Source organism: Trachypithecus francoisi, unplaced genomic scaffold, assembly GCF_009764315.1.
Source record: "Trachypithecus francoisi isolate TF-2019V2 unplaced genomic scaffold, Tfra_2.0 Lachesis_group20, whole genome shotgun sequence".
In the NCBI taxonomy this organism is placed as follows: domain Eukaryota; kingdom Metazoa; phylum Chordata; class Mammalia; order Primates; family Cercopithecidae; genus Trachypithecus; species Trachypithecus francoisi.
The window spans coordinates 14,787,215-14,796,806 of NW_022681466.1; positions in this window are offsets into that span (position 1 = coordinate 14,787,215).

Below are 9,592 nucleotides of genomic sequence, written 5' to 3' on the forward strand. Positions count from 1 at the left end.
CAGTCCTTCCAATGCAGCATGCTCCCTTTGCCAGGAGGCCTTTGTCCTTGCTTTTCAGAGGACAGGATTCATGCCGTTTTCTCCTTTATACAGCCAGGGTTTAGAAGAGTAGCACATTAGGTGTTCAATAAAAGTTGGGTAAATTGAACATGGGATAATGTCAGACATGTGATCTATAACTTTTCAGTTTGCTGAGTAAAAAAACAGTTCATTTTTATATGCAATTCGTTTTTTCCAATCCCAATGTCTTTTCCCTACTGTTGTTACTCTGTCAGCCCAGAAATATAAGAATTTCTTAGATGCCTTTAAATACCTTGGACTAAGAATTTCTAGCTCAATTTTCTGCCTTTCTCTTTTTCACAAGGTCAATAGATAACTATGCTGTGGTATCATACTACATTAAAAGAGACAATCTCTTAATATATTTAACACTCAATGCTAAATTTACTCTGTTTTTTATTAGTTTCCTTAGATCTTATGTGAGTTTGTTTAGCACATGCATCTGGGCTAAAATCTCATGACAATGACTAACAGTATTTTTTTACATTATATAAAAAAGAATTCTATAGAAACAAACACACAAAAAAAAGCTGTTGAAAAAGGAATTCTCATTTATGTTCCAAAGGAAAGATCCATCCAAAAGATTCACCTGGTTATGCTAGGTCAACTTATAAATCCATTATGAAAACCACTTCTAATGTCTTGATCTTGGTCTAATCTTCTAAATCCCCAGGCTGGTGATAAACTGAGCTACAGTTAAGTCATTAATACAGCTGTCGTACACTCAAAATAACATTTAATCTTTAACTTTTAATTTTGTCACAGCAGTTCTTACCCTTTTGTAATTGCCCTTTAACTGCCAGCTTAAACACTCCAATCACCTCAATAAAAACATTTCATCCACAAATCCACCAAAACCAGCAAAGGGTACTAGAAATTTTAAAAGGCATATACATCCTGACATCTTTCTTTCTGCCATTCTGGATATCAATCATTTCTTAATAAATTAGCTGGAAATGAAGCATCAGCTCTGATTTGGCTGTAAGTTTCACATATTTAAAACATTTTTTTTTTTTTTTGAGACAGAGTCTTGCTCTGTCACCCAGGCTGGAGTGCAGTGGTGCGATCTCGGCTCACTGCAAGCTCCGCCTCCTGGATTCACGCCATCCTCCTGCCTCAGCCTCCCAAGTAGCTGGGACTACAGGCGCACACCACCATGCCCAGCTAATTTTTTGTATTTTTAGTAGAGACGGGGTTTCACCATATTCGCCAGAATGGCCTCGATCTCCTGACCTTGTGATCTGCCTGCCTCGGCCTCCCAAAGTGCTGGGATTACAGGTGTGAGCCACTGTGTGCCCAGCCTCATTTTTTTTTTTTTAAGTCTACAAAATAAATTTAGATCAGGAATTTTTTTATTTTTTATTTATTTTTTTTGAGAGGGAGTCTTGCTCTGTCGCCCAGGCTGGGGTGCAGTGGCCGGATCTCAGCTCACTGCAAGCTCCGCCTCCCGGGTTTACACCATTCTCCTGCCTCAGCCTCCCGAGTAGCTGGGACTACAGGCGCCCGCCACCTTGCCTGGCTAGTTTTTTGTATTTTGTAGTAGAGACGGGGTTTCACTGTGTTAGCCAGGATGGTCTCAATCTCCTGACCTCGTGATCCACCTGTCTCGGCCTCCCAAAGTGCTGGGATTACAGGCTTGAGCCGCCGCGCCCGGCCTAGATCAGGAATTTTTACCAATGTTTCAGACATACACAAGAAGTTGTGTTTGAAGCCCTACCAACATACTCAAATATATATATTTTTAAATATATATTTGAGAATATACAGTGCATGTATATATGTATATGCACACATACATATACACATACACACATATCTATTTTTTAATTTGAAAAGCACTTGTATCTACTCACAACCAGTGTCTTTGAGGCGGTTGATGGCATTGGAAAGAAGACGAACACAACCGAGAAATCCAGCACCTTGTTTCTTATGGATCTTCTTGTGATTCCATACACTGATCGTAACTGAATCAGACTTTCCAATATACCTAAAAAACAAAACAACTGCATGAGTAACTTGGTAGTTACAGGCAGTTGGCGTAAAATTTTTCTTTTGTTCTTTTTATACTCTAAAGTTACATACACACTTCAGAGTCTGGCTGGATTATGCAAAATACATCTTGAGTTAATCCACAGGATTGAATTTAAATTTCTAATAGTCTTGAAAGTAAAATCTAAAAAAAAATTTTAGTATATTTTTATCACATCTGCCATTCTCAAGCTGGGCTATAATTCTAGTCAGTAAGAAGGCTATTTTAGTAGCTAATGTCTAATAACACTAAGGCAGTTTATTAAATAACTTCTTTCCAAGAAAAAGAATATTAAAAACTTTTATCACAGTCACATTTTAAATACATTTCAATGACATGACCTACTTTTCAAGCGATAGTGTCAAGGCTGACAGACCAAAAATCTGACCTACCTGTTATATTTTTAAATGCTGTAGAACAAAAGCTGTTTGTAACACTTTTCCCCTGCTTCTTTCCTGTATGCAGGCCTTGAGCGAGCAGGACTCTTGCAGATTTCACTTCACCATCTGCAGACAAGCAGAGCAGGGAAACGCATTACTGTACTTGTCTGTGCATACACCTGCAAGTATGTAAAGGCTCTACCACAGCCAATTGCTAACATGGCATCAACCCATGCAAAAAGATAATAAAATAACATAATTATGTCATTAGAATCCTAGCTCTATTTCAATGACATTAACAGGTCAAAGTTTTGGTCCAGCAACCTTGATCTTAAAGTATTATTCAATAAATTAGCAATATCAGAAAAATTCACCTAGTATAGAGAAAAGCCTAAACCACTTAAGTAAGGACTAAAGCTTTCAAATAAGGAACATGGAAGGTACAGTTGAGCCCTGGGATCCAGCTGTGCCTAAAATATGCCCACCCCTGGGCTTTTCATTATGCAAATTAGTACATTCCCTTTTAAAAAAATAAAGCCGATTTGAACTTGGTCTCTGTTGCTTGCAAATGGAAAGAGCTGAACTAAAATATTGTTCAGTATACATGTACCAATTTTCAAGTACACCTACCCGATGTGTCTTGGCATGTATCTACTGGCATGTAATTCCAGAGCCAGAATCAAGTACTAAGTAGCTGAATTACCCAAACTAAACATTTTTTTTTAAAAGTTACATTAGGCCGGGTGCGGTGGCTCACGCCTGTAATTCCAGCACTTTGGGAGGCTGGGGCAGGCAGATCACCTGAGGCTGGGAGTTCGAGACCAGCCTGACCAACATGGAGAAACCTTGTCTCTACTAAAAATACAAAAAACTTAGCCGGGCATGGTGGCATGCGCCTGTAATCCCAGCCACTCGGGAGGCTGAGGCAGGAGAGTCACTTGAACCCAGGAGGCAGAGGTTGCAGTGAGCCGAGATCGCGTCATTGCACTCCAGCCCAGGCAACAAGAGCAAAACTCCATCTCAAAAAAAGGAAAAAAAAAAAAGTCACATTAAACCAGTTGTCCAACTAGTAAGCCTGGTTTACAGGTATGCTGAAATACATATATTGATTACCTCAGTCCTCAGGGCAACGCACCACTGGCTTAAGCAACTTCACCTGTTTAGTCCAGTGAGCCATAATATTTTTTATGTGTACCATGCTATGAAAAGGTTGGGAAGCTCTACATTAAACCATAATAAGGAATTGCTAATTATGGACCTTCTGGAAGACAGCCTAACTCTGAATTACTCAAAATTATGACATATATTGTATTACTTAAGCGTGTATGTCATAAACATTCTGTCTAAATATTCCTGGGCCAGAAATTAATCAGAAATATTACCTTTTCTTATACACAGAGAAGTATATGCTCTCACTTTAATGAATCTTCCTGTAATATAACATACATGGCCACATAAAAGAAAAAGTAAAGCCTTTTATAATTGAAAGTTAGAGAGCTCTATTAGCTTCTATTAAAACTTTGACTTCACTAACAAATATATGATTTATAAACAAGTTTCAGGATGTTTTGTTGAGACAGGTAGATGGCAACCTCTGTAGGTGAATATAATGTTACCATATAGGCCAAAGTATAATATATATACTCAGGATTTTGGGCTAAAATTTAATTATTAGACTTTTCTTTGTATACTTAGCCAATTAAAGGCAAGGATTTTGCAAAATGATCTCAGACACAAGCAAGAGAAAAGCCTCTGGTAGTCAATTAATATTAACTGTAAGATAAAACCTAATAAGCACATGGAAAGATGTTCAACATCATTAGTCATGAGGGAAATGCAGCTCAAAACCGTGACCGGATACAACTTCATACCCACTGGAGGGCTACAATTTTTTTTAAAGGAAAATAAGTGACAGAGGAATAAAGAAACTTCCAGTGGAAAACAGTAGTCATGACAGATCAAAATCAGGATGCCATCAGCAATACTCTGAACCTACACTGTCCAAAATGGTACCCACCAACCACATGGGACCCTTGAGTACTTCAAATGTGGCCAGTCCACACTGAGGCAAGCTGCCAAAGAAACCACTGAGTTTTTCTGAACATAAAATGAGAAAACGGCTGATTTTTCAAAGACGTAGTAAATATGTATATATACATAAATATGTAAGTAGCTCAATATTTTTATACTGACATGTTGAAAGTATTTTTGATACATTGAAATAAATAAATTATTATGCTTCATTTTAAGAAACAGGGTCTCGTTATGTTGTAGCTGGATTACAGGTGCAAGCCACCATGTCCAGTTTATTATGCTTAATGTCATCTGTTTCTTTTTACTTATCTTAATGTGGATACTAGGAAATGTAAAATTACAGAGGGGCTCCCATTTGTGGCTTACATTATATTTCTACTCAACAGTACAGATCTAAACCTGGAAGATAATGGAGCAATGTATTCAACATTTGGAGATAAAGTGATGTTTCACCTAGAAGCTTATACTCAAACCATACCAACAGATAAGAAGTCAAAATATATTTTCTGATAAGATCTCAACTTTCTTCCTATCTATATCCTTGTATTATTTCTCAAAATGACAACAGAAGATGTAGTTCACCAAATCAAGAGAGTAAACAAAAAAACAGGAAGTCACTAAACCTAGAAGAGACAAAGGAAATTGCCAACATAACAATAAAGGCAAGTCCCAGGACAACTGCACAGCAGGTCTTAGAGAACCATCACACCAGACTGAAGGAAGAGAACAGAGACTCCCAGGAGGGGTATCTCCAAGAAGAAACAAAGCCAATGGAATACTGACAGAACTGAATATATGGAGAAAAGATCTTTAGTTCTGTAGGAGAGTTTGAGGATTATGACATATAATTTCTCATTTCTAGCTATGAGATAAATAGAAAAGTAAACAAAAGGAGAAAGAAGCTGCTAACTTCAGAAAAAAACAAAAGCTGTCAAGAAAGAAAATATAATTCCTGTAACCATGTGACCCAACTATGAGTATTTACATAATCATAATAATGTAAACATGGAACAATGGTTTAACCAAAAAGATCCATATAATATATTGGAAGACTAAAGAAAGGAAGGGGCTTGTGTCATGGGAATGGGGATGATGAATACCAATTTTAAAAACCAAACCACTGGACTGTCCATGCCTGTAATCCAAATATTTTGGGAGGCGAAGGAGGGAGAATTGCTTGAGCCCAGGAATTCAAGACCAGACTGGGCAACATAGCAAGACCCCATCTCTACAGAAAATTACAAAAAAAAAAAAATTAGCTGGGCATGGTGGCATGCACCTGTAGTTCCAGCTACTCAGGAGGGTGAGGTGGGAGGATCAGCTGAGTCCAGGAGTTTGAGGCTGCAGTGAGCTATGATTATGCCACTGCACTCTGGCCTGAGCAACAGAATGAGACTGTCTCTAATTTTAAAAGAATTTTTAATAAAAAATAAAGCTGAATCATCTTCTAGGTAGGAAATTCGAAAATACCTAAAACTAGGCTGGGCGCGGTGGCTCACGTCTGTAATCCCAGCACTTTCGGAGGCTGAGGCAGGCAGATCACTTGAGGTCAGGAGTTGGAGACGAGCCTGGCCAACATGGTGAAACTCTGTCTCTACTAAAAATACAAATTAGCTGGGCATGGTGGTGGGCACCTGCATTCCAAGCTACTCGGGAGGCTGAGGCAGGAGAATCGCTTGAACCCAGGAGGCAGAGATTGCAGTGAGCCGAGGTGGTGTCACTACACTCCAGCCTGGGTGACAGAGCAAGATTCTGTCTCAAAAACAAAACAAAAAAAACTACCTAAAACTAAAAAAAGAAAACTGATGGTATAAAATAAAGAACATATCTAGAAACATGAAAACACCAGAATAAACAGCCAAAGTTATTAAAGCAGTTGCCTTGAGGATGGGAATCAGGAATAAGAATGGAGCAGGGAACTTGCTGTTTTCCAGCAAAAACTTTATAGTATCATTTACCTTTTTAAAAAGGTGCATAAACTCCTATGATTAAAATAAAATTTAAAAGAAAGAAACCATGCATATAAAGGCAAAAAGAATGCCTATTCAGTGCAACCCAAATTCTGATTTCTGGTTTTATAATTTGTCTAAAGTGGTGAATTAATACCTTTATTTAACTGAAAAAAGTTGGGGGGACTGCTCTACTGTGAGCCAGTTTCATTTTGTTCTTCACAGAATTTTAGGGATACCTCATCTTTCAGAACCTGTCTATAAACCAAAGCACATTCCCACTGGGCTTTTCTTTACCCCTTTTGTGAAGACCAAATTATAGTAATAATTGTGTGTTTCATTTCAAACTAATCGTTTAAACCTACAGGTCATAATGCTGATTCCACTTTGGATCGAGCATATTCTTCACAGTATCTGTAGAATGGCATTGCCCAGATCCATCAATCACCACCTTAGCAAATGGATCAGGAAGTCCTATGAAAAAAAGATTTTTTAAAATTAATAATTTGACATGTGAGATAGATTAATTATACAAACGTTCCATTCACTACAACAGATTATTCCATTATTTTTAAAAAGTTTAACAGCTATAAATGAATAGTCCATTTTTTAAAAAAAGACTAAAAGTTACTTCTAAATAAAATACCAAAACTACAGTTTTTCTTGTTTCTGTCTCAAAATATTCCCAGTTTAAACTACCAAAATCTAGAGATTACTTCATAATGTGGAAGTTTTTGTAGGTTGTTACCAGCCCCGTGACCCCAGGAAGGTGAATTCTTGGAACCATTCATGGCTTTTTCTTTCCAAATGTCTCCCTCAGTAGCTCATTTAAAGGAGAGCTTATTAAAGGTTTTTCTACAGGAACGCAGGCTACAGAGAAATCAAATTAGCAAATGGGTTTTGCTGAATAACTACCAGGAAAAATGAGACCAAAACAAAAGATGTAACAAACACTCTGCCTTAAAAGAGTTTACTATCTAAGTGGAAAGATAAAAAATACTATACACGAAAAAAAATAAACAAAAAAAAACCTGAGAATAAACAAGTGCTTAGTGATATTGATTATAATGCAAACACTTGTATCACTATGTTAGGTACTATTCTAAATACTTTACATTCATCCTTAATCCTTACAATAACCCTAGGAAGCAGCTACTATTATTTCCCCTATTTTACTGACGAGGAAACTAAGGCACAAGGGGGTCAATTAAGTAGCCCAAGGTCACACAGTAGTAAGTGGCAGAGCCAGGGTCTAAAGTATAGATGCTAAACCCGTCTGGCTCTCGACTTCATGCTCTTAACCACTATGCTGTATTTCACCTCTCATTTACTATGTGGTTCAACAGTGAGTACAAGAGCTCAGATAAACAGGAGAACAGTGTGAATCTGAACAGTATAGAAAGGGCTTTAGGGGAGAGGGGAACTCATCTGGGCTTTAAAGCAGGGGTCTTCAACCCCTAGACCATGGGCCGGTACAGGTTTGTGGCCTGTTACAACCGGGCCACACAGCAGGAGGTGAGCAGCAGGAGAGCAAGCATTATGGCCTGAGCTCCGCCTTCTGTCAGATCAGCGGCAGCATTAGAGGCTCATAAGAGCTGGAACCCTATTGTGAACTGGACATGCAAGGGTTCTAGGTTGTGCATTCCTTACAAGAATCTAATGCGGCCGGGCGCGGTGGCTCAAGCCTGTAATCCCAGCACTTTGGGAGGCCGAGGCGGGCGGATCCAAGGTCAGTTGATCGAGACCATCCTGGCTAACACGGTGAAACCCCATCTCTACTAAAAAATACAAAAAACTAGCCGGGCGAGGTGGCGGGCGCCTGTAGTCCCAGCTACTCGGGAGGCTGAGGCAGGAGAATGGCGTGAACCCGGGAGGAGGAGCTTGCAGTGAGCTGAGATCTGGCCAGTGCACTCCAGCTTGGGTGACAGAGCGAGACTCCGTCTCAAAAAAAAAAAAAAAAAAAATTTCTCGGCTGGGCATGGTGGCTCACGCCTGTAATCCCAGCATTTTGGGAGGCAGAGGCGGGCGAATCACGAGGTCAGGAGATAGAGACCATCCTGGCTAACACGGTGAAACCCCATCTCTACTAAAAATACAAAAAATTAGCCGGGCGTGGCGCCATGCGCCGGTAGTCCCAGCGACTCCGGAGGCTGAGGCAGGAGAATCGCTTGAACCCGAGAGGCACAGGTTGCAGTGAGCTGAGATCGTGCCATTGCACTCCAGCCAAGAGCGAAACTCCATCTCAAATAAATAAATAATAAATAAATAAATAACGTCATTATGGTGTACAGGCATACTTAAAAACCTGTGTAACAGAATAAAGCTATAATTTTTAAGGCCTTGAATTAATAAAATATGTAAATAAAACAAGATTAAGACGCTAGCATATCTAAAGGGAAATTGTTAAAGTTAAATTTCCTTACATTATAGACAAGATTAACCTCCTTATTGCCAAGGGCTTTGAAATTAATAATATGAGAAGCAGCATACAAAAACATTAAATTTATAAAAAGATCTGAAGTAAATGTTCTGGAGGAGTACTCTTATTCTACTTCTCCTACCTAAAATATTAGAAATTACACTAAACTGCTAGGATTACAGGTGTGAGCCACCACGTCTGGTCCCCATATACCTATTTTATCTGAATTTTATTATGAGTTGGTGTTGAATTTTTGTCAAATACTTTTTTCTGAAATTAATTGACATGTTTTTTTTTTCTTGTAGCCTTTTAGTACAGTAGACTACATTGATTAATTTTCAAATACAAAATCAGCTATGTATCCTTGGAGTAAACCCCACTTTGTCATGTTGTATAATTCTCATATATTGATTAGGAGCTTTGTGCTAGGAACTGGGGGCAGAGACCATATATATATTTCTTCTTATGTTACACTACCCCAGATAGGAAAACAGAAATTACTCTAGTGATTTCAAACAAAAGGGGTTGTATATAGGCAATTAGGGCTTATCATTGGAGGAGCTAGAGGTGGTAAAGGTTGGGGAGGAGGGGGTTGCACCACTGGCTTTCAGGCTGCTTTACCACAGCTGATTTCCAGAGGATAGAAGTCCGGAAACTCGGGAAACCGCTGCTGAGGTCCTTGCAGCCCCACAGTCCCCAGGCTGGTGACTGGTGGGGGAGT